General features: G+C 53.5%; 1 pseudogene; it reads right to left on the minus strand.

Moving 5' to 3' along the window:
• Positions 1 to 2,190: 2,190 nt before the first annotated feature.
• LOC139045802 (alpha-1-antiproteinase 2 pseudogene) lies at positions 2,191 to 4,519 on the minus strand (annotated as a pseudogene).
• Between the last annotated feature and the right edge of the window lie 2,144 nt (positions 4,520 to 6,663).

Raw genomic sequence — 6,663 nt, forward strand, 5'->3', positions numbered from 1 at the left:
CACCGTCCTCAGCCTCCCTGCAAACAGCCTCACCCTCAGGAGGGAGAGGAGTTTCCTGCACATCTCTTGTTTCTAGTAGCAGATTTCAAGCTCCTTGAGGACCCAGGCTGAGAAGGGGACCTTCTCAGCACCCACTCCACACCAGGCGCTCGGTTCACACCCAGTCATTGAGCTGCACTGGTGTCTCTGGTCACCTGCAATTCTCCTGAAGAAACGGCATCTCAACCAAAGTCCCTGGTTCACTCGGACTCAGTGACTCTCCGGGATCTCCCAGAGTCAGGGGACTCAGGGGCCCAAAGTGCTCGGAAAGCCCTGAGCCTAAGCCTGTCTTTGTAAACACGGGTCCATCGAGGCCAAGAAGGGAAGGCCCTGCACACAGATGGCACAGAGGTCGAGGTGTCTGGCCTGGAGGAGGTCCCTGAGATACCAGCAGCGCTGAGGCCGCCTCCTCCGCTCTGCCCTCTGAGCCTGTCCAATCTGGCTGGAGGTAGCGGCCCTCCTGGGAGGCCCCCCTCCTGCAGGCATGTTTGTGTTCTCAGACCCAGCCCTGAGCTGCGGCCCCCACACATCTGCCCCACGGACACAGGGACAGACTCACCTTGGACACTGTCAGGGGCACTTCCTCAGTGATCCCCGAGAGGTCTGCCTCCAGGCTGAAGGCCTTGGTGATGCCCAGTTTGCCCAGGATGGTTTTCAGATGATAGGTTCCAGAAAGGGACAGTTGGAGCACATGTATATTGGCAGAACTGTCACGAAGGTTAGAAAACAAAGGAGTTTCAGAGCACTGAAAGTGTTTCCTTTCTGAGCCTTTCTCCCACTTAGCCCCCTATGCCCCTGCCCACATGAGGACGTGAGGTCAGCCTGGGTTTATTCTGCTTTTAGGCCGTGTACACCTGTGTCAGAGGACATCAGAATCACAGGACCCTCTTGTCCTGCAAAGCCTCTCCAATGCCACCTCCTCTGAGAAGCCCTCCAAGCAGATCCAGGTGTCCTCTGGGAAGCACTTTGCACACTGTCCTGCAGGGTTTGGCCACCCCAGAGTGGGCCTTCTCTGGGCCCGAATCCCAGGGGAATGTGAGGCGTGGGGTGAGGTTCTGAGTGACATCTGTTTGGTGAGTGATGAGTGACTGGGGGATTGAGTCAGCTCTCGTTTTCCATGGGGACAGGGTGTCTCCCTGAGGGTCTGACATGTGGCTGACTGGCACTCAGGCTCTATCTGGCGTGTTCTGGATCCAGCCCCCCTTGTTCTGTATACTCAGCCTGTGGTGCCGGAATATGGGAGGTGAGGGAAGAGGTCCTAAAATGTCTATTCACTGTTTTTCTTTTTTTCATGAGGAAGATTGGCTCTCAGCTTACACCCGTTGCCGATCTTCTTCTTTTTGCTTAAGGAAGTGTGGCCCTGAGCTAACATCTTGCCAATCTTCCTCTCTTTCAAATCTGGGACACCTCCACAGCATGGCTTGATGAGTGGTGTGTAGGTCCATGCCTGGGATCTGATCCCATGAACCCTGGACAGTTGAATCTGAGTAGGTGAACCCAATCACTATGCCACCATGCCAGCCCCTTCTATTCATGTTTTTAACCTCATACTTTTTTGATTTTCATTTCTGTTTCATAATGTACATAATAGAACAGTGCAGGAGGCCTGGGCGTTGGATGGATTCAGAGATCTGCACTGTTTGGGCTGCAGCCTCAGGTATCACTTCACTCCAGAGGACCCGGTCCAACCACCCTGATCTAACATCAGAGGAACCCGACACCCTCAGCACGTGCTGCAGCCCCCACTCCGGGCCTTTGCTCTCCCTCCTCTCAGCAGCTCCCCCTGCCCAGCGTGGACGTTCTAGCCTTTGTTCCACAGCAACTGCTTCCTTTCCTGGGGAACCCACCCCGTCCTCCTGGTTCTCCCATGGCAAGTGCTGGCGTTGCTGGCCCAGCACCGGGTCCTGGCACCGGAAGGAACAGTGTCCGTGCTGGAGAGCAAGTCCCGAAGGCCAAGACTTTCGCCTCCTCAGCTGTGGGCCCGTCCCTCTCCCGGAGCCCAGCTGGTGCTGCCTGAATGCATGCTGGGCTCTGTCTGGACACACAAGGTCACGCACAGTGGCTGTGGCCCAGGGGTTGTGGGCCCGCCTCCCAACCCCTGGTCAGGTCTCCTGTGGCAGCTCTCGGTCTGCCCTGGGCTGGGAATCAAGGTCAGTTAACGCGTTTGAGGAAGAGGGAGAGGTGCTTGTCGGTGATACGGTCACCCAGCCAATGAATACTCCTCTCGGGGCCAGGCACGATCAGGAAGGTGAAGAGACTTCCTGTGTAACGCTGCAGCAGGACGAAGGAAGAGAGCTCAAAGGTCCAGTGCAGGAAAAAATCACCTATGCGTTTGACCATGGGCACCGTGATGGTGGCATTCTCGTCCACTTGGAAGTCTCCTTTGATCGAGCACCCAGCGTCGCAATCATCCCTCCCTTTGCCTGGCAGAGGGTGAAGATGCACCCAGCTAGGGGTGGGATAAAGGTTTAGACAAGCGTGCTAGAGAAGGGAGCCCTGAGGCCCTGCGGTGAGACACTTCTCTCTGAGCCTCAGCTTCACCATCTGTAAAACAGGGCTAAAATGAACCCATCAGGCTTCCGATGGGCTTTGTAAGGATAATCTGAGGCCAGAGGTGGAACCAGAATTTCGGTATCACAGAGACTAAATGGCACCAAGCTGGGTGCATAGAGCAGGCCTTTTTCCTGGGATTTTCTGTTTATTCATGCATGGCCTGAGGATGATTAATAAAAGTTGTTAGGAGCAGTTGGAAGCTCCCCAAGGCAAACTCAGCACCTCCTTGCCTCAGGCTCCCCGCCCCTTGTCAGGTGACGGTTCTTTCTTATCATCCAGGGAAATCACTCTTGATCTCACCCTAACTTCCTGTTCCTGGACCAGTAGGTGAAATGCAGATGCCTGGGCAGCTCCCCTCTGCCACACTGAGAGAACGTCACTGTCCCGGCAGGTCAGAGTAGATGGGTGCCTCGGGGAGCCCTGGGCCCAAATTTCTGATTGGACAGGAGATGGAGACTGAGGCTGGAGAGGGGGTGAGAGCCCCCCCCTAAAGCCCACAGCAGAGCTGAGACATAGAAGTGCTGACTCCAGCTGGCCCCTCTCCATCGCCCTATTGCCTGTAGAGCAAGCAGCCAAGAGTGTGCAGGAAGCAGCCCCTGGCCTGGACCCTCCCCTCCCACCCCAGGCTATTCCCATGGGCATTTAAAGTGCCTTAGGATGCCCTCCGGGGCCCACAGGTTCCCGCCAGTTTCAACACTCAGGGAGGAGGCAGGCTGACATTCAAGCTTAGCTGAGCACCTGCTAAGAGACTGCCGAGTCCCGTGTTCTTTGTAACGTGTTTAAACCTCACAGGAAGCTGCCACCAAGGGTCTTATGATGTCCAGGTAACAGAGAGGAAACTGGAACCTGCGAGAGGCAAAATGACTTGCCCACAGTCAAACAGCTAAGAAGTGGTAGAGGCAGGATTTGAACCTGGCTCTTTCCGACTCTCAAGCTGTCCCTATTTCCACTAGACGAAAGTTGTCAGAAGTGCGTCCCATGAGACTATTCCCTTCATACCCTCTACTAAAATTTGCTTTCCTGGGTCTCTATTTTGGGGGTCATTGCTTATTGTACGCCCTCCCTTGTAGGGATTTATAACGCACATTAAGACATTAAAGGCTCTGAAAAGTCCTACAGAGAAGTTGATGATTTGACAGTTGAACCCATCATTCCCCAGCCTTATCTGATCATGGAAAGTATTTTAGTGGTTGTGTGTAGAAAATTGAGTAGCCCAGGCTGAGATGTGCTGCCACATCCTGTCTTACACTGTCAAGGAAATTTAGACTATGAATATTTTTGGATGTTCCCATTTGAAACAGCTCCGGCTGGTGGTAAAACCCACCATGAAAGAAAATGTAATTCACCAGAGCAAGAGCCGTGTTTTTGTCAAGGTCATTGATCAAATCCACCAATTTTCTCCCAGTTGTCTTCTGTGCATACTCGGAGATCTGTTCCTTGGCTTCTTAGTGTCCCTGAAGTCGACGGGGAGGACTTCTGGGTGGAACAGCTCTCTAGCATCCACTAAAAATGTACCCACTTTCTTCAGATTTTTATCAATGACTAGTATATTGTCGGTGCTCATCAGCAATGATTGGCGTGGCTGGTGTAGTCTGTTGACGAAATGTGGTAAGCCTATGTAGATCTCAAATGTGTCCTTGCAATTGAAATCTAAGGTCTGCAGGATCTGGGTGTGAGTGTCACCTTTGGCCCCCAGGGAGATCAACACAATGGTGGTAGTGATGCTCAGTTGGGGGAACAAGATGTTGGTGGTGTTGGACTGAGCGGCCAGTACACGGTACAGGCTGAAGGCGAAGTTGGACAGTTTGCGGCCTAGGCTGTGGAGGGGTGGTGGTTGCTCATCATGGCTGGATGTATACAGAGAGCCGGAGACCAGGCAGCACAGGCCTGCCAGCAGGAGGAGGCACCATGTGATGGAGGATGGCATTGTTCTGCAAGACAGAAAAAGGATACCAAGCCCAGGCCAGGCCACATGGTGAGTCCTCCTGCTACTGATCGGTACCATGGAGAGCAACCACAGTTTATGAAACATCTACTCTGTGCCAAGCACTGTCCTACATCACCATCATGGAAAGACTCAGAACGGTGCAAAGACTTTGATGGTGCTTACCGTATGCCAAGCTCCACTCTAGGCACTTTACTGTCTTATCCCATTGCCCTGGTGTCACGGACCCCGGAGGTAGGTCACATGAAAAGTCTCGGTTTACAGATGAGAGCACCAAAGGCCAGGGAGGTATAAGTCACCTGCCCAAGGTCACAGAGCAGTAAGGCAGCAGGACCAGCATCACACACCCAGGTAGTCTGGGTCTGGACTCCATGCTCTCCATGGCTCCACTAACATCGGCAGTGACCCTGAGTTGGGCATGCCACAGCCCCTATTTTACAAAAGAGGAAACTGAGGCACAGGAAGTGTAATGTACACATGCACAATTACCCAGGAAGCAGCTCAGATCAGGCTCAGGGATGATTGGGTCTGGAATGGCCCTGGAGGGCTGCTGTTGAACCCTGTTATTTAATGCTCAGAGGGGTTGCTGCACAGAGAGGGGAGGATCTTGCCCAATGACACACAGCCAGAACACAGCGGAGCTTGGAGGAAACCCATCCTGCCTGATTTCGGCGCAGACTCTCTCTGACTCCACACACTTCATCCATCTCCCTCAACGACTACGGCCGTCACCTTGTAGGCCACTTGAGCCTGGAGTTGATTATTATCTGATCCTCCAACATCCAGGCCTAGGAATGCTGTTGAAAACAAATGCCGAGAGCCCTTAGCCTCGAGGCCCTCACAGATGTTAACTTCGCTTGATGGAATGTCTTATCTTCAATTTACAGGACATGAAAGGTGAGGCTTGGAGAGTTCCAGTAACTTGCTCGAGGCCACGCAGCTGGTCAGGCAGAGCGGGGACAGACAGGTCCCTCTGCTTCTGGCCCAGCACTCTGTGTCCGGGGGTTGGGGGGTTGACCCCTGATGAGTGGCCCCCTGAAGAGTGATCTTGGCTGTTCCTAAGGCCTGTCACATGGGAAGTCAGGTGTCCCAAGCTCAGTACTGTTGACCTTCTGGACTGGAAAATTCCATGCTGTTGGGGGCTGTCCTGTGCATTATAGGATGTTTAGCAGCATCCTAGAGAAAACTAGATGCCAGGAGCCACCCCTCAACCCCCAGGTGTGAGAATCAAAAAATTCTCCAGACATTACCCAGTGTCCCCTGAAGTCAAAGTGGCAGGTGGAGTTCCCCTGTGGGGGGCGGAGGGGCTCAGAGCATGAGGCCCATTTGTGAGGTCCCTTCCTCACAGTTGAAGTAACTTTTCTAACTTCAGAGCAAATTTGGGTCAAATGAGTCCCAACTGAGTTTGCTCATCGGGGCCAAAGTGCTCACTGGACCCCAATTAGTTTAGGGTGTTCATTCTCCTTAGGTGAGGACCCTGTCTGGGAACCCCAGGATCCTGCTGTGGCATGTTGTGCAGGCCTTCGGGAGACCGCAGCAAATCTCCTCACCTGCCACCTTGGGAGCGCAGATGCCCCTGTGGTCCTTCTACCACTGGGAGCTTCACGACAACCCCTCCGAGAGTCAGGGCTGTTCCCCCCAAACCCTCACACCTAGCTGCAGCCCCTAAAAGCCTTTCCTGAGCTGGCCCCACGGTGAGTCTCGGGTCCCAGTGCCCAAATTGTCTGCAGTGCCTGCAGGCAGCTCACCCGCCCTCTTGGGCACCACCTGCCTCCCAGCCCTCGGCTCAGATGATCAGGTCTTTGGAGATGCTGGTCCCTTCAGTGACAAAGAATGATGTGTCAGGAGGAGGTGGTGGAAAGTATTATTTTTTAGCTTCAGACAGACTTGGGTTCTAATCCGCCTCTGTCACTTACCAGCTGTGGACCCAGGACAAACATTTTCATCTCTCTGAGCCTTTGAAATGAGGTTGTTGGGAGGAGTAAATGAAATGAGTCTAGTCATCAAAACTCACAATCAGAAGGGACCTGAGAGATCAGCTCTCTGGGAGAAGAGGGTGGTGGGTTTTGCAAACTAAAGGTTTTAGGACCAGTGGGGAGTCAAAGGATGGGAGATGGGGCCATGAA

Source organism: Equus asinus, chromosome 7, assembly GCF_041296235.1.
Source record: "Equus asinus isolate D_3611 breed Donkey chromosome 7, EquAss-T2T_v2, whole genome shotgun sequence".
Lineage (NCBI taxonomy): Eukaryota > Metazoa > Chordata > Mammalia > Perissodactyla > Equidae > Equus > Equus asinus.